General features: G+C 43.3%; 1 long non-coding RNA gene and 1 other non-coding gene across 2 annotated transcripts in view; one reads left to right on the top strand and one right to left on the bottom strand.

The window, feature by feature from the left end:
* Positions 1–26678, top strand: part of LOC140486203 (uncharacterized) — a 107799-nt gene that overhangs the window by 11086 nt on the left and 70035 nt on the right. The gene's annotated exons all lie outside the window — the stretch shown is intronic.
* trnag-gcc (transfer RNA glycine (anticodon GCC)) lies at positions 19264–19334 on the bottom strand. The gene has a single exon. It is a non-coding gene; the product is annotated as a tRNA-Gly (tRNA).

Here is a 26678-nt window from a genome sequence, read left to right as displayed (position 1 = left end):
CTGGATTCCTCAACTGTTCCAGAATCTTCCATCGGCCTCCGAAATCAGTCCGGCGCCATTAACCACGCAGCCGCTACAGCGCCCACGGAAACAACTACCGCCACGGACCGTGATGTCACTTCCGCCCCCACCGACCTCGCAGCCTCCGCGATCGCCGCCCAGACAACCACCGCCACGATTGCCAGGAAGGCCATCACCGACAGATTCGCAGCCTCCGCGGCTATCGGGAATAACACTGTTTCTGTCGTCGCCACAGCCACTTCCGCCCCCTGGGTTGCCGTCGCCGCAGCCACTTCCACCCCCAGTGACATCACTAACCTGCACGACCACACACCGCATGTGTCTCCGCCCCCACGCCGATCTCCGTCACCACGCTTAACTCCACCCCTGTTCCGATCCCTGTCACCATGCCTAACCCTGCCCACACGCCGATCTCCGTCACCGCGCCTAACCCCACCCCCACGCCGATCTCCGATACCACACCCAACTCCGCCCCCACACCAATCTCTGTCCCCACCCCCACGTCCAACCCCGCCCCCACTCCTAGCTCCAGCCCCACACCAGGTCCTAGCTCCCAGCCCTGCCGTGTTTTCACCATTCCTCCAGAACTACCCCTCTCTGAGGATGAAAGCTCAGTCCTCAGCAGAGGCCTCACCTTCATTCCCCTACGCTCTCGGATTAACGAGTTCAACACGCGGCGTGACATCAAACAATTCTTCCGCCGCCTTCGCCTCCACGCCTATTTCTTCAAACAAGACTCTCGCCCACCCTCTGACGACCCCTTCTCCTGCCTCCAACACACCCCATCCACCTGGACACCCCGTGCTGGCGTCTTACTCGCCCTCGATCTCTTCATAGCCAACTGCCGCCGTGACATTAACCGCCTCAACTTCTCCACCCCCTCACCCACTCCAACCTCTCACCCTCGGAACGTGCAGCCCTCCACTCCCTCCGTTCCAACCCCAACCTCACTATCAAACCAGCAGACAAGGGAAGCGCAGTAGTAGTTTGGTGCACCAACCTTTACACCCCTGAGGCTAAACGCCAGCTCACGGACACCTCCTCCTACTGCCCCCTTGACCATGACCCCACCTCCCACCACCAAACCATCATCTCCCAGACCATCCATAACCTCATCACCTCAGGGGATCTCCCATCCACCGCCTCCAACCTCATAGTCCCACAACCGCGCACCACCCGTTTCTACCTCTTGCCCAAAATCCACAAACCTGACTGCCCCGGCCGACCCATTGTCTCAGCCTGCTCCTGCCCCACCGAACTCATCTCTGCATACCTCGACACAGTCCTGTCCCCCTTAGTCCAAGAACTCCCCACCTACGTTCGGGACACCACCCATGCCCTCCACCTCCTCCATGATTTTCGCTTCCCCGGTCCCCAATGCCTTATCTTCACCATGGACATCCAATCCCTATACACCTCCATCCCCCCATCACAAAGGACTCAAAGCCCTCCGCTTCTTCCTTTCCCGCCGTACCAACCAGTACCCTTCCACCGACACCCTCCTTCGACTGACTGAACTGGTCCTCACCCTGAACAACTTCTCTTCCCAATCCTCCCACTTCCTCCAAACCAAAGGAGTAGCCATAGGCACCCGCATGGGCCCCAGCTATGCCTGCCTCTTCGTCGGATATGTGGAACAGTCCATCTTCCACAGCCACACTGGCACCAACCCCCACCTTTTCCTCCGCTACATCGATGACTGTATCGGCGCTGCCTCATGCTCCCACGAGGAGGTTGAACAGTTCATCCACTTTACCAACACCTTCCACCCCGACCTCAAATTCACCTGGACCGTCTCAGACTCCTCCCTCTCCTTCCTAGACCTCTCCATTTCTATCTCAGGCGACCGAATCGACAAGGACATTTACTATAAACCGACCGACTCCCACAGTTACCTAAACTACACCTCCTCCCACCCTGCCCCCTGTAAAAACGCCATCCCATATTCCCAATGCCTTCGTCTCCGCCGCATCTGCTCCCAGGAGGACCAGTTCCAAAACCGTATAACCCAGATGGCCTCCTTCTTCAAGGACCGCAATTTCCCCCTAGACGTGGTCGACGATGCCCTCCACCGCATCTCTTCCACTTCCCGTTCCTCCGCCCTTGAGCCCCGCCCGTCCAACCGCCACCAGGACAGAACCCCACTGGTCCTCACCTACCACCCCACCAACCTCCATGTACAGCGTATCATCTGCCGTCATTTCCGCCACCTCCAAACGGACCCCACTACCAGGGATATATTTCCCTTTCCTCCCCTATCAGCGTTCCGAAAAGACCACTCCCTCCGTGACTCCCTCGTCAGGTCCACACCCCCCACCAACCCAATCTCCACTCCCAACACCTTCCCCTGCAACCGCAAGAAATGCAAAATTTGCGCCCACACCTTACTTCCCTCCAAGGCCCCAAGGGATACTTCCATATCCGCCACAAATTCACCTGCACCTCCACACACATCATCGATTGCATCCGCTGCACCCGATGTGGCCTCCTCTATATTGGGGAGACAGGCCGCCTACTTGGAGAATGTTTCAGAGAACACCTCTGGGACACCCGGACCAACCAACCCAACCACCCCATATCTCAACACTTCAACTCCCCCTCTCACTCCACCAAGGACATGCAGGTCCTTGGACTCCTCCATCGCCAGACCATAGCAACACGACGGTTGGAGGAAGAGCGCCTCATCTTCTGCCTAGGAACCCTCCAACCACAAGGGATGAACTCAGATTTCTCCAGTTTCCTCATTGCCCCTCCCCCCACCTTGTCTCAGTCAAATCCCTCGAACTCAGCACTGCCTTCTTAACCTGCAATCTTCTTCCTGACCTCTCTGCCCCCACCCCACTCCGGTCTATCACCCTCACCTTAACCTCCTTCCACCTATCGCATTCCCAACGCCCCTCCCCCAAGTCCCTCCTCCCTACCTTTTATCTTAGCCTGCTGGACACACTTTCCTCATTCCTGAAGAAGGGCTCATGCCCGAAACATCGATTCTCCTGCTCCTTGGATGCTGCCTGACCTGCTGCGCTTTTCCAGCAACACATTTTCAGCTTGTGTGATTTTTAACTTTGTACACCCCAGTCCAACATCAGCATCTCCAAATTGTGTTTGTGGTGTTTCTTCTGAAGTCAATTGATTTCCCAATTGTTAAGAGCATATGTGAATGGATTTCGATTGAAGTTGAATGCCAGGTATCTCTGCAGGCCCCATATTGTCCGCACTGGGTCGCCCAAACTGTAAATGGTAGTTTCGGTTAATGCCCTCTTGGAGTGGAGGTGTAAATTGGAATTGCAGGGTAAACAATGGTTTCAGGCAGCTGTCTCTGTGTTTGTGTATGTTCCCAGAGCTCAGCTCAGCTGTCCCCTTTACTTTTAAAGGTTTTGAGAAGTCCGTGTTCTTGTCCAGTGTTTGAGACAATAGAGATCTTTGCTCAATCCGGTACCCTCATGTCTTTTTTAAACTTTGCTCTGTGCGCCCAAGTCTTGAAATCCCCCACCTGAGGTAAACAACACTTGCCATTCACCTTATCTATGACCCTCATAATTTTATAAACCTCCTATACTTCAGTGAAAAAAGCCTCAGCCTATCCAGCTCTCCTTTTGGAACTTTTGGATGAGAAGGTTAATGACATATTTGAAGGAGTGGGTTACACTACCTGAAGAAAAAGAACTAAAATTTAACTTGTCCATTCTCTAAGTGATCAGTACACAAATTTTTTTTTTAGAATGTGCTTTTATTTTTTTCTGCGATCTGGTGTACAAAATAACGCAAGCTTTGAAAGACTGAACTGAAATGTTAGAGTACGGACCCATGATATACTTGTATACTTATATGAAATACTTTAGTCTCCCGTTTTAACTTAATAGTAAAATTTATAAGATTTGTTAAGTTTTGGGTCTCTGTCTTTTACTTGGGGCAAAACAGAGAGGATCATGTGATTGTTTTGTGAAGTCTGCTTGGCCTGGAGTTGTTAAGGATGAGACAGAGGCTCAGGTTATGTTACTGGGGTAACAGTGTGAGGCGTTCGCGATTGAAAACAATGGCAGCAGTCTCAAAAGTTAAACTTTAACTCTCCTGAAGTCCCAGAAAGGTGTTGAATGGATCAGGTTGCAAACAGCTGTACTGAAACCTGTCTACATAAACATTTCTTGTTGCCCTGGTTAATGTTCTTTCATTTCACTGTTGTTTATTCTTTGCACCCTACTTTTCCATTTTCATTTACATGTTATTGTTATCTGCATGCATTTAGACTCATAGACATTTACAGCACAGATGGATGTAATTCAGCCCATCTTGTCTATGCTGGCCAACAGACATTAGATTAGATTCCCTACAGTATAGAAATCGGTCCTTCAGCCCAACAAGTCCACACTGACTCACCAAACAGTAACCCAGACAGACCCATTCTCTTACCCTATATTTGACCCTGACTAATGTACCTAACACAATGGACAATTTAGCATGGCCAATTCACCTGATCTGCACATCTTTAGATTGTGGGAGGAAAACCGAAGCACCCGGAAGAAACCCACGCAAACCCAGGGAGAATGTGCAAACTCTACACTGTCGCCTGAGGTGGGAATTGAACCCTCATCCCTGGCGCTGTGAGGTAGCAGTGCTAACCACCAAGCCACCATGCTGCCCAGATCTGGCGACATTACTTCCATTTTCCACCTCTTGCCCATAAACCTGAAGGAAATGGCAATGTAACTGAATATATCGATACTACTTAAGTGTTTCCAGGGTTTCTGATGCATGCCTCCTGTTTAGCATCTGTCACAACCCAACTTTGTTCCCCCACCCCTTGATCTAACCTTAACCCTAACCCTATACCTAACCCTAAACCTATTGCAATTCTGGTCTCCTTCCTATCAGAAGGCAGTTGTCAAACTTGAAAGGGTTCAGAAAAGATTTCCAAGGATATTGCCAGGGTTGGAGGATTTGAGCTATAAGGAAAAGCTGAATAGGCTGGGGCTGTTTTCCCTGGAGTGTCGGAGGCTGAGGGGTGACTTGATACAGGTTTATAAAATCATGAGGGGCATGGATAAGCTAAATAGACAAGGTATTTTCCCTGGGTTGGGAGAGGGGGCGGAGTTCAGAACTAGAGACCATAGGTTTAAGGTGAGAAGGGAAAGATTTAAAAGGGACCCTTTTTCATTCAAACGGTGGTGCGTGTATGGAATGAACTTCCAGAGGAAGTGGTGGAAATGCAGCATTTATAAGGCTTCTTGGTGGGTTTATGAATAGGAAGAGCTAGAGGGATATAGGCTAGGTGCTGGCTAATGGGTCTAGATTAGGTTCAGATAGCTGGTCGGCATGGTCGAGTTGGACCGAAGGGCCTGTTTCTGTGCTGTACATCTCTATGACTCTTTGTCTCCAATCCTTGGTCTTTTTTCATTTTGTTAATTCAAACAGAGATCCTAGGCTCCATCTAGTGGTCAAAGTTAGTCAGTGTAGGTAAGCCAAACATCCAGTGCCACAATCTCTGCTGTTAGATTGCGCCTGGTCAACCTAATACTGTAGTACTGTAGAATATTACATTTTTTTAAAAGTTTACTTAATTTGAAGTTATTCAATTTGTCAATGCGGAAATTTAGCAGTTTACAATACAGTTGGTACTGCATTTCAACTTGGAAAGTACAGTTGTAATGTTTTAACTTTCTTCCTTTGCTAACAAAAGGTCCTATTGAACCTAACAATGCTTCACTTCAAACTTTTTCACTAAACGTCAGAGTTTGCAGGAATATAATCCCAACTTTAAGTAAGAATACCCTGTATTTATTTCTAATGTGAAAGAGAGTTTTGGTGAAGAATAGCTAATCAGGACTTTTACCTGGAAGCAAGGCTGACGTGTTGCATATTGCCATAGGGAAGAGCACAGTGGAAGCTACTTTTGAGATCAGGTTACAGGCTTCCCTGCATGCTGACGGCTGACAGCAGTTTTTGTTTGCTCAGCAGATAGACAAAGCTGTTTGGCTTTGTAAACTACTACAGGACATATCCTTTGGAAAATAAATTGGAAATAGCCAAATCTAGCTGAGAGATGATGTTGTGTGATTTTGGTAAATGGACTTTGTTTGACATTTTCATATACAAGCTTTCCATAGGTTACTTTAATAGATACATTTAACTGCATATATGATAACATTGCCATCAAATAGCACACAAAGAAATTTCATACACCTCCTTAAATCTCAAAATAAAAAATGGAAGTTTCTTTACATTCTTTCTGTTTATCTCAGGTCAAAAGTATATCTTTGGATAATGTACGAACAAAAGTGAAAAAGAAAAACGCTGAAGCTATTTGGAAATATTAAGCACTTTCAGTGGAATTTTATAGAGGCCTAAATAATGTGGGTATTGCAGAAAATAAGGAATAATACTGTATGGAGTCAGGAGAGGTCTTTCTTGATATCAAGCACAACTAGGTGCATTTTCAGAGTGTTCCAACACTGAGATGAGTTTTTCGTTAGGGAGTGGCCAGATCCCTATGAATTGGGTTGATTGCTTGTTAACAAACTGATTAACAATTAATTTTGCCTCATTAGTATACATCTTCCTATTCTCTCCCACTCACCATCAAGAAACAAGATGTTTACAATGAAATATATTGTGGCTACCTGGTGACTTCAGCTTGCCACTTGTTCCTCAAGATTTCCATCTTGGACGGCCAACATTAGTGACTAAGGGCACACTCCAGTGCATGTGCAGCAAGCAATGCCGCAACATCTAAGGAGAGTAATCTTTAGTGAAATCCACAGAGGCACCTATAAATTAGGAGGTTCTGGCTCATTGAGTAAAGCACAGACTCCACATCAATCCACACGCTTAGCCATGGGAAAGTGTCCTGTTGGTGTGTTGTCTATCCACGGAATGGGTCACAATTGGACCTGTACCTTCATCCCGGCCAGTCTGGGTGGGGGGGGTGCAGTTCACATTAACACAGCTGTGGAGCTGTGTCAGTGAGGTGTGTTTCTGACAGAGATCTAACAACAGTTCCCACCGAGTTGTAGTATCAGAGCTGCTGGGGTGTAGGAGACAGGGTTGCAGATGTTTCTTTTGAGGTCTCTGAACTGTCTTCCTGAGAGAAGTCTTAGGGTTTTTCTTGCAGAGCATACAGGAAGTGTCTATCCCACCTGTGAAACACAAAAGAGAGAAGGCATCATGGCCGAGGGTTATAATTTGAGTACAGCAAATGATACTGACAGTGGAGCTAATGGAAGAGTTCAGTAGAATGGAGAGTGGGACTTCCTCAATTTGTGGGACATAGATGCCTCAGCATCCCACAGGAGCAGTCCCGGTCTTTCCTGCAAAGGCCAGGATTCTCTCCTCATGAGGTGTCTTATGTTGGGGGTACAACCATCCATCTAGGCCCTTTTTGCCCCATCATAGACCGTTTCCTCCACAAATAAGATAAAGCATGTGATTGAGTGAGAGGAATATGTCTTGTGTAACTGGGGTCGGGAAAGGGCAAGGTGGCGAGGTGCCTCCAGGTGAGTGAGTATGTCAACGCAGAGGGCATGCAGGGTCCAAGGGTGTGGGCAGAATGATGATTGAGGGAAGGTGACGCATTTAACAGTGAGAGTGGTGCAGCACCATCCTTGCTGGGAGGTATGTGCAATAGCAGAGATAGAGTTGCTGGGAGGTATCGGACAGAGGATGGTAGCAATTACCCTGGCAGACTGGGGAACGTCATTAACTTTATTGCAATGTTGACAGCTGTTCCTCCAGACGGACCCAGATGATGGTCTTGACGGAGGTGGGAAGGGTCTGATGGTGTGGCCTCCTTTGCCAGTTCTGGGGGAAGAGGACCCTCCTCCCCTCACCACCCGGTTGACCAAGAAATCCAGGTCCCTGTCTGGAAATTTTGCCTCACCTGCCACATCCAGGGAAAGGAAGACAAACCAAGCCAGACAGTTTCAGAATGCAGCTGCCCATCCGGGTGCAGAGCAGCAATATAATGGTGTGGGTGCTGGGGGAAGCCAGTCTATCCTCGGATATCCAGGGAGTGGAAAATCCTTCTGGTTACAGTGAGTGTGGAATCGGCAAGCATTTGCTGGGAGAGACACCAGAGAGGTGAGGGTAGGTAATCAATGAAAAAGGCTTGGCACGATATGGTGAGAAATCTTGCTCAGCCTCAGGGACAGAAACTCTCTTGAAAAAGACTCGACAAAACCGACAATGTAGCAAAAGAGTCAGGCTCTGGTGTTTGGGATTGTGTGGCAAATATTTCAATTTCTAATATCCCCATTCAGTGTCTGGCTGGTAGCCTTGGAGAATCAGAAGAGAGCTCACCCTGGAGGGAAAGAAAAAGAACCAATTGGTGGACCAGAAATCCTCAATCTGTCCAAACCAGACAGAGCTGTTGTTTATAAATTGACTGATGAAGATACCCTTTCATGGAGAAACGCTGTGATTAACATTTTAATTGATGCAGCATTCATCAAACTAATTATATGCTGCAGCTGGAATCATCTGTAAAAACAGTCTGTTGGAGATTCTAGTAAGGAAATACAGATATTAAATTCCATTAAAATAAAACAAAAACACTGCCGATCCTGGAAGTGTGAACCAATACCAGCAAATGCTGCAAGCAATCAGCACGTCAAACAACAGCTATATAATGAGAAAGGGTTTATGGGCAGGAACTTATAAGGATCTGGGCACATGGCAAATGACAAGATTTATAGCAAAATCAGAAGGGAAATCCAACAAAACCGATCTCGATGCCAGAACAATCTCATTCGATCTTTTACGCTTTTTCAAGCGAGTTCCTCATAAGGCAGTGGCGAGTTGCCAATTGAGAGGGATTATTGCTTGTTAAATGTCTTGTTAACAGCCCAGCTCAGTTCATTCATATTCAAATTTCCATCTTACCAAACATGCCAAAGAAGCAAGATATTGAGAAAACTCGACATGGAAACCAAAGTGAGTACCTGGAGAATTCAACTCAAAACTGATTGTAAACAATAGTTTTTTGGGGGCAGTATCCCAGCACACGATTCAGGGGCAGCAGCCATATGCACCCAACAACACTCCCCCCTCCCCAGTCACAAGGAGCTAGCCATGATGTGGAGATGCCAACGTTAGAGTGGGATGGACAAAGTTAGAAGTCATACAACACAAGGTTTTACCTGATGAAGGAGCAGTGCTCTGAAAGCTTGCAAGTAGGTAGTATAGTGAAGAAAGTGTTTGGTACGCTTCCCTTTGTTGGTCAGTGCATTGAGTTGAGGGGTTGGGACATCATGTTGCAGCTGTACAGGAATTGGTTAGGCCACATTTGGAATATTGTGTGCATTTCTGGTCTCCCTGCTATAAGAAGGATGTTGTGAAACCTGAAAGGGTTCAGAAAAGATTTACAAGAATGTTGCTAGGTTTGGAGGGTTTGAGCTATAGGAAGGGGCTGAAAAGGCTGAGGCTATTTTCTCCAGAGTGTTGGAAGCTGTGGAGGTTTATAAAATCATGAGGGGCACAGACAGGGTGAATAGACAAGGTGTTTTCCCCAGGATGGGAGAGTCCAAAACTAGAGGCTATAGGTTTAACAAAGGAGGAGAAAGATTCAAAAGGGACCTAAGGGGCAACTTTTTCATGCAGTCAGTGGTGCATGTATGAGCAGCCAGAGAAAGTGGTGGAGGCTGGTCCAATTACCACATTTAAAAGGCATCTGGATGGGTACGTGAACAAAAAGGATTTAGAGGGATACGGGCCAAATACTAGCAAATGGGAGTAGATTTATTTAGGATATCTGGTCAGCATGAATGAGTTGGACCGAAGGGTCTGTTTCCATGGTGTATGTTTCAGTAGCCATTGATGTGAGTGAGTGCAGAAACTGTTCTCCTTCAGGAAATCAAATTTTTTGCAATCAAAAGAAAATTAATCTAATTTCATTCATCATACAGGGATCTGACATGACAGTGGCTTATAACCCCAAATTACAGATATGTTGAACTTCAAAGTAAATCATCCTTTTTCTTTCAAATAAGAAAGACATACAAACTATGGGTGAAGATGTAAATTCAGTGGCTGTCAAAATATTGTCTGTGGATTACACTGAGTACCGAGAAGAATCATGGAACATTGCACTTTGCGAGTATTAGGGGAACGTCAGACAACAACACTTTAAAAGGGACGCATACCATTCAAGAAACTGTACAATGATCCCCTGTGAGTTGTGTCCCATATTCCAGATATAATATGAGTTGAAAGGAAGGTAGTTTTGGACAAAAAACACATTTGTGTTTTAATCTTCCAGGAGTATATTAGAAGAGACTTAAAAAAACCAATTGCCACTCATGGTCTCTGTTTGCTCACGTGCCGAAATGCTTGCAGTTCAAGTTCCACTGTGCTGAAGTATGCAGTGAAGGGGCCAGCTGGGAGCTTCAACTAGACACCTCTGTGGACGCAGGTGAAAAGAAATAAACTCCTCTGATTTCTGAAAGCAAGTCGAAACAGCAACTGTCGAAGAAAACTGGACAAATTCTTTATAGCTGACCATAGAACCAAGAATCTCAAACAACTGCTCAACTACCAAAGACAGAGATAAGGTTTAGAATCTATTTCATTTTTTAGGTTTAGATTTTATTGTCATGTGTACTCAGGTACAAAAGCTCAGGAGTTCAGTGAAAAGTGTATAATGTTGCCATCTTAGGCACAAGTACCTTGATATGGAATCATAAGAACAAGATATAAAGAAAGAGCAAAGTTAAAATTTAAACATTACAGTATGTCTTAGAATTAAGTAGAAAAATAAAGAAATAAAGCTAAAAGTCAAACATTAGAGTCTTTGAATGTGCTTAGCTATGCTGGGACGTCACTTTCTACAGAGGCTTAACCTCCTCCTCTTTGTCAAGCTTTCCCTGCACAGTCCATACCAGGAGACCCTGCACCAGGCCGACCACACTGTCGCCAAAGCAAACGCCTCTCCTGTTGATTCACTCGGAGTATTGATTCGGGCCGACTGCATTGCCATAGCTGACTGACGCCAACAATGGAATCATCCAACATAATGCCTGCAATGTTTCACATTCATCATGGACAAGTCAAATGTACATTCCTTTTTAATAATTGCCTTTTTGGACCCCTGTCTCATTGCTCATCTGCATGCGTAGGCGTCATGTTTTATTATCTTTTCTCACATTTTATTGGCTAATAAATTCACTGATTCCTAAACTCAAGAAAGCCTATCTCAAACATAAATACATTTTGTCTGGGCAAAGGGATCCCTGAGGGAAGAGGTCTTCTTTAAATTACCATTGAGTTGGGGTGGTGGGTGGGGTGTCAGAAAACGAAGTCGAGCCTGGTCATTATTTCTCAAACAGACCTGTAACAAATTTGGGCATGTTGCCCAGCGACTGAACACGAAACAGTACACTTCTAATTATCCTTCCAGATTTGTGGTTATGGGTCTTTCATGCTTCATAACTTTGTTATTCGATGGGACCATCTGGATAGCAAGAAGTGGATGAAGATGAGACAGCCAGTGCCCAAGCTGAAAGAGCAACGCATCTACAAATACTTCCCTTTTTATTTCCCTCCTATTTCCATTGTACCAAAATTCCTACAATCCACAGCATCATCATATTTACAAATTCAGTTGGTTCTGCTAGAATGTGTGTTTGCTCAGTGGAAATTGGCTTTAACACAATTGAAGAATTTAGACCGTTGTTTGTAGAATGCAAACTTTCCTTACTTGTATTGGCTATAAGGCGATTCCACCCCCATTGGTTTAAATGGTGTGGCTATTGCACAATTTTCTGATAATTGAGAATTAAGGCGTTCGACAAGGTTCCCCATGGGAGACTGGTTATCAAGGTTAGATCTTATGGAATACAGGAAGAACTAGCCATTTGGATGCAGAAATGGCTCAAAGGGTGACAGAGGGTGGTGGTGGAGGGTTGTTTTTCAGACTGGAGGCCTGTGGCCAGTGGAGTGCCACAAGGATCGCTGCTGGGTCCTCTACTTTTTGTCATTTACATAAATGATTTGGATGCGAGCATAAGAGGTATACTTAGTAAGGTTGCAGATGACACCAAAATTGGAGGTGTAGTGGACAGTGAAGAGGGTTACCTCAGATTACAACAGATTCTGGACCAGATGGGCCAATGGGCTGAGAAGTGGCAGATGGAGTTTAATTCAGATAAATGTGAGGTAATGCAGTTTGGGAAAGCAAATCTTAGCAGGACTTATACGCTTAATGGTAAGGTCCTATGGAGTGTTGCTGAACAAAGACACCTTGGAGCGCAGGTTCATAGCTCCTGGAAAGTGGAGTCACAGGTAGACAGGATAGTGAAGAAGGTTTTTGGTATGCTTTCCTTTATTGGTATTGAGTACAGGAGTTGGGAGGTCATGTTGCGGTTGCAATTCTGGTCTCCTTCCTATCGGAAAGATGTTGTGAAACTTGAAAGGGTTCAGAAAAGATTTACAAGGATGTTGCCAGGGTTGGAGGATCTGAGCTACAGCGAGAGGCTGAACAGGCTGGGGCTGTTTTTCTTGGAGCATCGGAGGCTGAGGCCTTATAGAGTTTTATAAAATTATGAGGGGCATGGATGGGATAAATAGACAAAGTCTTTTGCTGGGATCGAGGAGTCCAGAACTAGGGGGCATAGGTTTAGGGTGAGAGGGGAAAGGTATAAAAGAGACCTAAGGGGCAACTTTTTCATGCAGAGGGTGGTAGGTGTATGGAATGAGCTGCCAGAGGATGTGGTGAAGGCTGGTACAATTGCAACATTTAAGAGGCATTTGGATGGGTATATGAATAGGAAGGGTATGGAGGGGTATGAGCCGGGTGCTGGCAGGTGGGACTAGATTGGGTTGGGATATCTGGTCGGCATGGACAGATTGGACTGAAGGGTCTGTTTCCATGCTGTACATCTCTATGACTCTATGACTCTCTAACTGAACTGTCGCGTTTTATCATAACCAACCATACCTTGTTTTCAATCCTTCAGTGCAACTTTCTGGTACCTGAACCCACTTCACTGGAAGGATAAATACCAATGTCAAACTGAGAGCAAAGAAAGATAATTCATGTATTCCTTTCCATACATATATGATATTTAACAGGAATAATTAAGAATCTACCTTATGCAACTCCCTACTGTCAGTCTAGTGTGCATTTTATCTTTCTCCATGCTGGTACAAAGTGTATCCCCAGTGGCTGCAGGTTGGAAGGTGGAAGACTGCTGAGAAGCTAATTAGGACATTACATTTTAGTTAGTGGTTGTTTCTTAGCAGCTTTTGGCAGCCATTAATGTAGACTTTAGCTTCTTGCCTTCCTGGCTTTGTGCCATTGACAAAGATAAAGGGTGGCAATGGAACTGCTATCATGCTGAGAGAGAATGTTTGATTGGTCTCCCATGGATTCAATGTCCATCCTTGGGATTCCACCTTCGCAATCTTGATTCTGGATTAGAGTAAAACACCCACCAGTATCATTTATTGTATCTGTTGCTCCCGATGCGGTCTCCTCTACATTGGGGAGACCGGACGCCTCCTAGCAGAGCACTTTAGGAAACATCTCTGGGACACTTGCACCAATCAACCACACCGCCCTGTGGCCCAACATTTCAACTCCCCCTCCCACTCTGCCGAGGACGTGGAGGTCCTGGGCCTCCTTCACCACCGCTCCCTCACCACCAGACGCCTGGAGGAAGAACTCCTTGGAACACTTCAACCCCAGGCATCAATGTGGACTTCAACAGTTTCCTCATTTCCCCTTCCCCCACCTCACCCCAGTTCCAAACTTCCAGCTCAGCACTCTCCCCATGACTTGTCCCACCTGCCTATCTCCTTTTCCACCTATCCACTCCACCCTCCTCCCTGACCTATCACCTTCATCCCCTCCCCCACTTACCTATTGTACTCTATGCTACTTTCTCCTCACCCCCACCCTCCTCTCATTTATCTCTCCACCCTTCAGGCTCTCTGCCTTTATTCCTGATGAAGGGCTTTTGCCCGAAACGTCGATTGTACTGCTCCTCGGATGCTGCCTGAACTGCTGTGCTTTTCCAGCACCACTAATCCAGAATCTGGTTTCCAGCATCTGCAGTCTGTTTTTACTTCGCAATCTTGTGTATTGGCTGGAAAACAGAAAACACAGCTGATGTGATACTTTGTTAGGCCCATCAGCACTGACACCTGGAGGTGAGATGGCAGCAAAATAAGCTATTAGTGCAGTTCACCAAGTTCCATCACTGTGCTACATAGTGCTGTGCTGATTACCTGCCATGTGAAAAATATAGTCTCTATGCTCAGTGTGAAGTCCTAGTTTGAATTAGATTTTATGATGCCCTTAATTTCAATGTGCAAATTACTGGCTGGTTGCCAATGCCCCATGCATTTCCTGACATGGGTTTCCTTTGGTGGATTGGGTCGTCAAACCTACATCAGATTACTATACAATGGGGATAGTATGTGACCACATCCTCTAGTAAGTCGGTTCTTGTGTTGTCTCATCTCCCATTTGGTCATGCATTTTTCAACTTATCATTGCAACCTCCAAATCTATTTATAACCAGATAGTTTTAGTCAGTAAAATAAAACAAAGAACCGCAGGTGCTAGAAATCTGAAACAAAAACAGAAATTGCTGGAGAAACTCAGGACGTCTGGCAGCTTCTGTAGAGAAAGAAAGCAGAGTCAACTTTTCAGGTCCAATGACCCTTCTTCAGAATTGCTTTAGGCTCAATGCATGTTTCACATAAATACTATGATGTAGGTTAAAAAGTCATTTGTTTCCGAGTCTTGTTTTTCCGTGTTTTCATAAATGAAGAACAAATTCAGTACCGTGAATTTGTCTTCAGGAGTTACAATCCAAAGTTCTGGTCTCATCCCTGTCATTCATCTTTAAACCTTGTGCAAGACATTACTGTTGCTTTACAGATATAGTATCAAAGCTCCTTTGAACAGTCAAAGTTAGAAATTCTGGTTTTGAGAATTATTAAAGAAGACTTAGAAATGATCACACTGATAGAATACTATGTTTTTTAAACCCCTCCAAATTCTAAGAGATATAGGGTTGCAATCAGTTGGAAAGTTTGTGTTTCTAATTATAGGCCATCCTGGTAAAGTTGTAATTGATTGGTGGAAAATATAAAACACAGATAAAGACTGATATAAAACACTGACATTGACATATCAGTAAAGATATCGAATAATACTGATGCCAGCTTCAGTTAGAGCATGTGTATCAGTAAATTGGCTTGTATGTAACAAACCATGAACATAAAAACAATAAGGGAGGGAGAATTTCAAAGAACAGTATGTGTCTGAAACCTTTGTTCAAGGGAGGGGAATGAGAGTTGGTGACATGAGTAGAAAGGGTTAATGTGTAATTTTACAAACAGCAGAAATGATTGCTTTCTTTACAGAAAGTGGGCCTCCCCAGACAGATAACACCTGTGTTCTTATCACGCTCCAAACCCTTAGAGAAATGATACTTAGTTGAGGAATGGTCTCATGCCTGGGGAAAGTGAGATAAGGAGCCTGAGAAAGTGCAAAGCAAGATATGTGAGAATGGAGATATCTTTACCCATGTCAATAAAACAATATAACATGATTATTTTGGTATTCTGTAGTTTAGAGTTATAAAATGTAAGGATCAATAAGGCATGCTCAAGTCATATTAAGGCTGCTTGCTGATAAGGATATTTGATAAAGGCACTAAGATGCTTTTGTATGCCAGTAAATTGTAACAGAACTTTGAATTTGGATCAATCAACCAATATTGACCTTAGAATAGATTAGATTAGATTAGATTAGATTACTTACAGTGTGGAAACAGGCCCTTCGGCCCAACAAGCCCACACCGCCCCGCCGAAGCGTAACCCACCCATACATCTACATCTACCCTTACCTAACACTACGGGCAATTTAGCATGGCCAATTCACCTGACCTGCACATCTTTGGAGTGTGGGAGGAAACCGGAGCACCCGGAGGAAACCCACGCAGACACGGGGAGAATGTGCAAACTCCACACAGAGAGTCGCCTGAGGCAGGAATTGAACCCGGGTGTTTGGCGCTGTGAGGCAGCAGTGCTAACCACTGTGCCACCGTGCCGCCCACAAAGCAAATATTCAAAGCATATATTATCAGCTATGTTTCTAAGTACTATTTAACTATACTGTTAAATTCAGAGACATGCACTACTATATAAATCTATGAGCATATAATCTGAACATTGAAGTAACCTTAGTATCTGAAATTGAAAGAACAACTAATCACAAATTAAAGTTTCTCCAAACATAACCTCTCAAACATGTCTTTTTAAAAAATCACTCATGGAATCTAGACATCATTGTCAAGACCAACATTTATTGTCCATTTCCAATTGTTCATGAGAAGATGGTTGTGAGTGGTGCTCTTGGCTGCAGGTTCACCCACAATGCTGTTAGGAAGGGAGCTCCAGGATTTTGACGCAGTGACATTGAACAGTTCCATATCAGCACAGTGTGTTGCTTGGAGGGAAACCTAGAGGTGGTGATGCTCCCATGTATCTGCTACCCTTTTCCTTCTAAGTTGAGGTTGCAGGTTTGGAAGTTGCTGTCTGAGGACCATAGGTGAGTTATTGTAGCTTAGGTTGTAAATTCTATTTTTGGTGCCATGGTCTGTCAGTGGTGAAAGGAGTGATAGGGTACCAATCAAGAGGGCTGCTTTTCCATGGCTGGTGTCAGCTTCTTGAGTGTTGTTGGAGGTGTACTCATCCAGACAAGTAGAAAATATTCAATAACATGTTCTTTGTAGATACTGGACACTACAATAGATGAGTTACTTCCAACAGAATTTCTAGCCTTTAACCTGTTTTTGTAACCACATTTTGTATGTAGCAATTACAGTTCAATTTCTGGTCAAGGTATATTCTCTAGAACATTGATAGTGGGGGGTTCAGTGATGGTAACACAATTGAAAGACAAGAGATTAGATTCTTGCGAATGGAAATAGTAATTGCCTAGCATTTATGTAGCATGAACGTTACTTGCCAATAATCAGCCCAAGTTCAGATGTTTTCCAAGTTTTACGATATATGGATGAATGCTTTATTACCTGAGGAGTGGCAAATATGCTGAACATTGTGCAATCATCAATGAACATCTCCACCTCTGACTGCATAATGGACGACAGATGTTTGAAGAAGCAGATGAAGATGGTTGGGTCCACTGAGGAACTCCTGCAGTTATTTCTTTAATGATGAACCTTGAAGAACTACAACTGTTATCCGTTGTGCCAAGTGTGACTCCAACCAGCAGACAACTTTCACCCTGTTTTCCATTGGATGAAGGGATGGAAGGTACAGTTGCCAAAGATGGCACAAAGATAGGTAGGAAAATATGCTGTGAGGAGAACAAAATGAGGTTACAAAAAGTTATAGGTAGTGTAATGAGAGGTATGTGATTTACAGTTTCTTTAATGTTTGGTTTATAAACTAATGATACATGGACTTTTTTTGTGAAAGCATTCAAGATCCAGTAAGTTTTGTCAGAAAAATGATTTTTGAACAAGTATGTGTCAGAAAACAGAGTCTGCCTGAACTCCTGGAGTGGTAATGCAAGTTTATTTACATTGTGAGGATTTAAAGGAGGAGAAAGAAAACATTGAAAGACATGAGCTTGCCTTTGGGTTTGGAAAAATCAAGGATTGATTTTAACATGGAGAAGTTCAGAGACTGGAAAACGTTTGGGCAGTTCAAAGGAGATAGGTCTAAAGTCAAATGGGAGTATAGTTTCTTCTAGAAAGGAGATTGTTCAGAACAATTTAGAGAATTAATTACCACAGTGAAAATAAAGGTAGCGTGTGAAACATCCAGGCCAGGAATGTTCAGTTAAAATTCGGCAGATCGGGGATGTTGAGGAAAAGACTGGGAGTTTCTAAGGTCTCAGTTGTATGAATATTCCATAGGAAAGGGCTTCCTAGCCCAAACTGAGAAGAAGCAATTAAATGAAACTGATTCGACGTAAAAGGAATTTCTCTGGAGTTTGATTAACTGTAATGTGATGATGTTGACAACTCGATGGGATTTTGTTTCATCGGGTGCTTTGAAATCATTCAAACTATTATATTTAGGTAGCTTGTCTTATTTTATATATTTATTTTGTATAGTAAACTTCTGTTTTATTGTTAAAATGGAATCCGGAACTTGTGAAGGACTGCCATATTAAATTATGATGAAAATATAATTTATCATATCAGGTTTCATCCAATGGTTACATCAGCTGGTATCATATAACAAGAGATTAAATGAGTGGGCTCAGATCGGGAAAATTGAGTAAAATGTCGGAAAATCTGAATTTTTTTTCTATTTGATAGAAAGCATTGGAAAATATATTATCTAGACTGTAAGAAAGCTCTAAATACAGAGAGCTCTCGGTGCCCTGCATGCATGAAATACAAATGATTGGGATGCATATATAACAAGTCAGAACAGCAGCATCTGCAAGTTCCCCTCTAAAACCACACACCATCCTGATTTGGAAATATATCACTATTCCTTCACTGTCACATCATCAAAATCCTGGAACTTCCTCCATACCAGCAGAACTATACCACATGATGATTCAAGAAGGGAAGTCACCATTGTTTTCACCAGGGCAAGTAGAGATGGGCAGTAAATGCTAAATTTGTTGACAATATCCATATTCTGTAAATAAATTTTAAAAAAGACTTTAACTCCACAAACCATGTGGTTTAACTCATAATGTAATTAAAGCTCCTTAGATTTCCAAAGTGTAAATAAGAAGCAAATAAAAATAGTTCAAAACCAAACACAATACAACCATTGCTGAGACCAAAGGTTGTGCTGGGAGAAGATAACAGCATATTGTGAGAAATGAATAACTTAAACAGCTGAGATGCATTTTCTTCTGAAATGATGTTTAAATGTTCTGGTCCACGAAGCCAGTTGGTGGCAATATTAGACCAGAAGTGTTTTATTGTAAACTATAGAACAAGTTGATGAGAATGGGCAAGGACCAGATGGAGGAATCCATGAGCAGACCAGAATCCATTCTTTTTCAGAAATATAAAGAAGAAAATTCCACAACTTAAAAGGAAAACAGGTATAATTTTTTATTGGCATGATTGTTTATGATAGCCTTCGATTGCCCCATGTGGGAAATTTAATGTCGCTTTTAGAAGCGAAGCAATGCAAATCTACTATACCGCTTGCTTGCTGGGTAAAAGACATTTGTCTTGAATTTCAATAATTGTGATCTTACTGTTTTGTAAAATGACATAAACATATAAAATGCTACAATGCATTGGCCCGGAATCGAACCTGGGCCTCCCGCGTGGCAGGCGAGAATTCTACCACTGAATCACCAATGCACCTGAAGAAGGGCTTATTCCCGCAATGTCGATTCTCCTGCTCCTTGGATGCTGCCTGACCTGCTGCACTTTACCAGCAGCACATTTTTCAGCTCTGATCTCCAGCATCTGCAGTCCTCACTTTCTCTCATAAACATATAAGACATGAACATCTTTTCCTTAATAATGCTTCTTTTGCATCAAGGTTTTGTAATGTTTATGTGGACACAAGGGTATATTATCTGTAATATTCCTAGGATATCGAAAGCAATTAAAACAATAAGAGCAGAAGGAGATGAAGGAGATGAAATATGAATCAAACTGTGACAATACACTAATTCACATGAGCTCAGGGAGCAACATTGCAACCTACAGGATATCATGCCAAGGCAAGACTATTTACATGAATGAGGGAATGGGATTTCTCTCAGAGTGCCTCATTTGCACTGTTCCATATTTGAAGTGGTACAGCATAAAAGAAAGTATTCCAGTTGCATCATTGAACACCACAGTTAGACTGTGTGCACCCATCTTAACACCAACTAGATCTTGCAGCTTCTGGCACATCTACCTCGTAATCGAGTGACCACTGTGATCAATTTTTATAGATGCACTAGAGAAAGCCAACCTATCTGGATGCATCACTGCTGGATATGGCAACTGCTCTTCCCAAGACTGCTAGCAAACTATAGCGAGTCATGAACACAGCCCAGCTAATCATGCAAACCAGCTCTCCAACCATTGACATCATCTATACTTCTCACTGCCTCGGGAAAGCAACCAACACAATCAAAGATCCCTCCCACCCTGATTATATTCTATTCCACCCACTACTGTTGGGCAGAAGACATAAAAGCTTGTATATATTTACAAATAGATTCAGATAGTGTCTTCCCTACTGATATCAAACTTTCGAACTGATGTCTCAACTGTTAATTTTGAACTCTCCCTCTCTGTCTGCATATTCGCTATGGCTGGAACAGTGTATTCTGCACTCTGTTCTGTGGCCCTGATATATGTTATATGACACACATTTGCCTGTATAACACACAAAAAACAATATTATTTGCTGTGACAACAATAAATCAATCAATCTCTCCTTCAAAATAATGCGATAAGATCTTCCATGTCCACAAGAAAATGGATCCAGCCTCCGTTTATACCTGTATAACTTACTGAACATATATACTAACCCATAAAGAGAGCTGAGGCAATGAAAGAGCAGAAAAATTCAAAACAATTCTGAGTAAGACTATAGATTTTTCTACCCTACTATTTTGAAAGCTTTGCTTCTTTCCTTTACTAATGGAAAAAATTCTATTTGGCTTTTCCAAATGTTTTCTGCAAAAAGCGATCTTAGAAATTATGATTTGTTTGGAATGGACATACTTTCAGGATAGATTATTCTCCCCATTTGGATGTACAATATTTCAGCTACATACAGCTGCATGCACATTTACAGATGGTGGTAATGATGCCTTACACTTCAAAATTATTAAACAGAAAATATCACTTCAAGACTTGTTTGTTAATAAATCACGTACTGGCAGCTATATTTCTACATGTAACACCAATAAAGTATCTTTCCTTGTGATTCCTTTAAGGTCAGTTTAATAAGATGTTAATATTTAAAAGAAAAACATTTGCTCAATCAACAAAACGTAGAAGACTACATGAAAAATAGTAAATCATAATTTGATTCTCATTCGGTTCATTGCAGAAACTCTTCCAAAATATGAAACACTCGATCCATCAAAGGAATGGTGACTATTTCTTGTTCCATGAATATAATGGTTTATGAAATAACCATTGCTAGTTATGAAAAAGGCTGGAGGGAAGAGGGACAAATTATTTTTCTGTTTGTAGTTGTAAGACCTCTCAAGGATTTAGTGAACTGGAACACAATAAGAACAAGATAAAATTTTTGCAAAACTCCTCCATTTTCTAATTCTGCTGTGGTGGTTCCTTTGCAGTAAACGCAGCAGTAGTGAGTGGACCTACACTGGAACAACTCCAGTGAGAACAAAAGCAGAAGCTTAAACTGTTCTGGATGATAATAGCCCATTGAATAAATCTAGTGCTTCAAGGTTGAACTAAGATAACAGGAGGATGGTATTTGGAGCGCTGGTAAAATAAACACATTGGCCTATTGTCTCTGGCCTCACCCACACTGATATGTCACATCTCAATTTTCTGAGCTATGATTCTTTCTTCCTTTGTCTCTATCCCATGCTTTACTATCAGTGAAGTTCCAATCTTTTTCCACTTTCCCTATCTTTTCTAAAAGCTAAAAATCCTAAATGTCCCAACGTTGATACAGGGAGACTGCCGTATCTGTAGTTCAGTTACCATGGTTTCAGTCATGCACAGTTTACTGTGACCAAAACATATTACATGGAACATTCCAGAACTGGGACCAGGGGGCTGCTGGGAAGGTAAATTTCCCAGTTAAGTGAATGGGTTTGCTCCTATACTATTTTCGGGCTTCCGCGGTAGGTCTTGGAACGTACCCCTATGGGTCCAGGGGGACTTCTGTAACCTGCAATCATACCTCTGCAATAGGGCTATTAGATCGAATACCTTCATCTCTATCCACGTTATTTATTCATCTGCTTTGAATGTAAATGATTTAAACATACAAATATAATGCTTTTAGCTTTATTATTCCTTAATATCGCTTTAGTCACTGAAGCTCTATTATTTTTGTTAATCTCTCTGTCCTTCCTGACATATTTCTAATTGAAACCCAAATTACTCCTTGTTCTACAGCATTGTCGTATTTCATATTATTGTAGAATCCCTACAGTGTGGAAACAAGCCATTTGGCAAAACAAATCCACACCGGCCTTTTGAAGAGTAACCCACCCAGACCCATTCCCCTAACCTATTACTCTACACTTCCCCCTGACTAATGCACCTAATCTACACATCCGTGAATGCTATGGGCAATTTAGCATGGCCAATTCTCCTAATCTGCACATCTTTGGGTTGTGGGTGAAAGCCAGAGCACCTGGAGGAAACCCACACAGACATGGGGAGAATGTGCAAATTCCACACAGTCAGTCATTTGAGACTTGAATAGAACGGGGTCCCTGGTGCTGTGAGGCAGCAATACTAACCACTGAGCCACTTTCCTGGATCCTCCCACCTTACTAATATCACCTGACCAAGTCTCACCACCACTTTACTAATTTGAGGTCAGAAGTCACACAGCACCACATTATAGTCCAACAGGTTATTTGAAATCACAAGCTTTCAGAGCATTGTTCCTTCATCCGGTGAAAGAGCAGTGCTCCGAAAGGTTGCGATTTCAAATAAACCTGTTGGGCTATAACCTGGTGTCGTGTAAGTTCTGAACTTGTTCACCCCAGTCTAACACTGACACCTCCACATCATTATTAATTTAAATCACTATCAAAATTTTTTTTTAGCCAGGTCACTGGTCCAGCTCAGTCCCAACAGCTCCCTCTTTTCCCAGTTTTGGTACTAGTGCCCTAGTAATGAAAAGTTTTTCAGCCATGTGTTTAACCTTTGAATTGTTTTGCCGATATGTGAATTTGTGCCTACTTCAGCTGATAATCTAGAGATTCTTAACTGTTAGGTTCTACATTGTAATTTCAATCCTAGTTCCTCTCTTAGAAGAACCTCATTCCACATTTACAATATACTTAATTCTGCATGGATCATAACATATGGAAGTTCTTTCCAGGGTTATGAGGAGTTGTTCATAACCCTGACATTTGGCAGACAACACAGTCTTCTGAATTCTCAGTTACGGCTGTAGGGAACAGTGTCTATCCTCTTACTGTACAATTCCCTATTATTAATACACTCTGTCACTCCCTCTATTTTTTAATTACCTCCTACACAATTGTGCTGCAAACAGTTTGCACATCTAGTTTCTCTCATCCACACATTTACCTCATATTTGCTGGATAAAGACAAAGGCTAAGGCATCTCTAGCAGGTGGTGACCGCGTACCTACCTAACAGTCACACCCTCCAGTTCCTGACCACTATCCAATCTTGTACCACATGCTGACCTCACTTCCTTGGATCAAAACACCTACGTAACTCATCTCCTCTCTGATGCTGTGCAATGTCTGCACCTTAGACTTCAGATAAAACTCCCAAGTTCCTCAAGCTATAGATATTAATTACTGAAGATGTAGATATCTGGTATTGCAATGCTTTTTACAAACACCACAAGTCGCAACACACCAGCGGATGGGAGGCAATGGCCTTGTGGTATTATCACTAGTCAATCAATCCAGAAAGTCAGCTAATGTTCTGGGGATCAGAATTCGAATTCCACCACAGAAAATGGTAGAATTTGAATTTAATTAAAACAAATTAAGGATCTACTGATGACCATGAAACCATTGTCAGTTGTCGGAAAACCAATTCACTGATGGTTCACTGATAACCTTCAGGGAAAGAAATCTGCCATCCTCATATGATCTGGCCTACACGTGACTCACCGTAATGTGATTGACTCTTAACTACTCTCTGAAATGGTCTAGCAAGCTAATCAGTTGGCTATAAAGTCTCAAAGAAATGAAACCAGATGGATCACCTGGTATTGACTTAGGCACCTGAAAAAACAACAATAGAAACAGCCCGGCTGACCCTGCATAGTCCTCCTTACCAACATTTGGGGCCAAGTGACAAAATTGGGAGAGCTGTGTCACAGACTATTCAGTCAAGCAATAGCCTGACAGTCATACTCACGGAATCATATCTTAAAGACAATGTACCAGACACTACCATCACCATGAAGAGAATGAGGACTGCAGATGCTGGAGATCAGACTTGAGAACTGGAAAAGCATAGCAGGTCCGGCAGCATCCGAACAGCAGGAGAATCAATGTTTCAGGCATAAGCCCTTCATCAGGATCCCTGGATATGTCTGTCCCACTGGCAGGACAGACCCAGCAGAAGAGGCGGAATAGTGGTATACAGTTGGGAGGGAGTTGTCCTGGGAATCCTTAGCATGAAGTCTGGACCCCATGAAGTCTCATGGCCTCAGGTTAATCATGGCCAAGGAAACCTCTTGATGATTATCATATACTGTCCTCCCTCGGCAGATGAATCAGTACCTCTCCATGTTGAGCAACACTTGAAGGAAGCACTGAGAGTGGCAAGAGCATAAAAATTTACTGTGGATGGGGAATTTCAATGTCCACCACTGACAGTTGCTCGGCAACAGTACTAGTAATGGAGGTGGTTGGGACCTAAAGGACATAGCTGCTAGACTGGGTCTCCAAAGGGTGGTGGGGAAACCAACAAAAGAAAAAAATCATACTTGACTTCATCCTTCCAATCTACCAGCTGCAGATAGCTCTACCAGTAAGAGGGGCCATTGTACTCTCTTTGTGGAGATAAAGACCCACCATCACCTTGAGAATGCCCTCCATCATATTGTGCGGCACTATCATCATGCTAATTGGCTCAGACTACAAATAGATTGAGCAACTCAAGACTGAGCATCCATGAGGCACTGTGGGCCATTGACAGCAGCAAGTTTGTACTTGGCACAGTCCACAAACTGATGATTTGGCATATTCCCCCCACTCAGTCATTACCATTAAGCTAGGGGATCAACTCAGTTTTGGTTCTGTCAGGGCTTGGTTCAAACAAGGATGTGAGAGCTGATTTCCAGAGGCAAGGCGGTATTCGACGGAGTGTGGCAACAAGGAGCCCTAGCAAAGCTGGAATCAATGTAAATCGGGGACAAACTCTGCTGGTTGGAGTAAAACTGGCACATAGGAAGATGGTTGTGGTTGTTGGAAGTCAATCATCAACTCCAGGACGTCTCTGCAGGAGTTCTTCAGGGTAGCGTCCTAGGCCCAACCATCTTCAGCTGCTTCATCAATGACCTTCCCTTCATCAAAAGTTCAGAAGCAGAATATTTGCCAATGATTACACAATGTTCAGCAGCATTTGAAACTCCTTAGATACTGAAGCAGCCCATGTTCAACTGTAACAAGAACTGGACAATATCCAGACTGGGGTTGAAAAGTGGCAAGTAACATTCATGGCACACAAATACCAGGCTATGACCATCACCAATAAAAGATAACCTAACCACAACACCTTGACATTCAATGGTGTTACTATCACTGAATCCCCCACTATCAACATCCTGGGGGTTATCATTGACTAGAAACTCAACTGGATGCAAACATAATGGCTACAAAAGTGTATCAGAAGCTAGGAATACTGTGGCGAGTACCTCACCACCTGACTCCCAAAAGCCTCTCCATCATCTAAAAGGCACAAATCAGGATTGTGATGGAATATTCCCCACTAGCCTGGATGGGTGCATCTCCAATGACTTTCAAGAAGATTGACACCATCCAGGACAAAGCAGCCTGCTTGATTAATAATATATCCATAAGCATCCACTCCCTCCACTACCGACGCTCAGTCGCAGCAATAGAAGGAAATGGATAGCAGATACCTCAGAATGCCACCATCTTAAGTTGGAAATATATTCCCATTCCTTTGCTGTTGCTGGATCAGAAGCCCGGAATTCTGTACCTAATGGCGTTGTGGGTCAACCCACAGCAGGTGGACTGCAGCGGTTCCAGAAGGCAGCTCACCACCACCTTCTCAAGGGGAACTAGGGATGGGCAATAAATGCTGGCCCACCCAGCGATGCCCACATCCCACAAGTTAATTTTTAAAATCACCTGCTGTTACATATTTACTTGGTAAAGTATATTCATTTAATAAATTTAGCTTACTTCTTAGCTTACTAATTACAGGATGTTATTGAAGTTATTGGTGGGATAAATTTAAAAGTTCTCTCGAACATACAATTCATTTCCTAATACATTACTTTATGATTTCGTTTTCCTCCCATGTTCACAGATTCACGGAATTGTAATGTTGCAGCAGGAGGCCATTTAATCCATTGTTATGGACCAGGACAGACCCCCCTCAAAACATTTCCACAAAGTAGCCCAGACCCTAACTTTGCAAGTTGTTTTAAGCAGTTGTAAAGTGGATATTCCAGGAGAGATACAGCTGGTCAGACCACTTAATTTTAAACAAAAGAGAACTTATTTACAAGATTACCAAATGAAGCACAAACAAAAGAGAACAAAATACCCAATAACTAAACCTATCAGAAAACCCAACAGATTATCCCATCTTAATGTTGTTCCAAATTCCTGCAACATTCCCAATAAACAACCCTTGGCACAAAAGGTAAAATCAACACAGGGTCTTATAGGAGAGAAGAGAGAGAGATGGCAGGGGGACTCAGCATTGAACACCTTCTTCCATGTAGCTATTTCTTGGACCAGCAGCCTCAAACTGAACTGACTGCTTTCTGTAAACAGCCAGGCTGCGAAAAACC

The sequence above is a fragment of the Chiloscyllium punctatum genome, chromosome 15 (genome assembly GCF_047496795.1).
Source record: "Chiloscyllium punctatum isolate Juve2018m chromosome 15, sChiPun1.3, whole genome shotgun sequence".
Taxonomy (NCBI): domain Eukaryota; kingdom Metazoa; phylum Chordata; class Chondrichthyes; order Orectolobiformes; family Hemiscylliidae; genus Chiloscyllium; species Chiloscyllium punctatum.
Note: the sequence above shows the minus strand (reverse complement) of the source record. Positions and strands in the feature narration are given on the sequence as shown.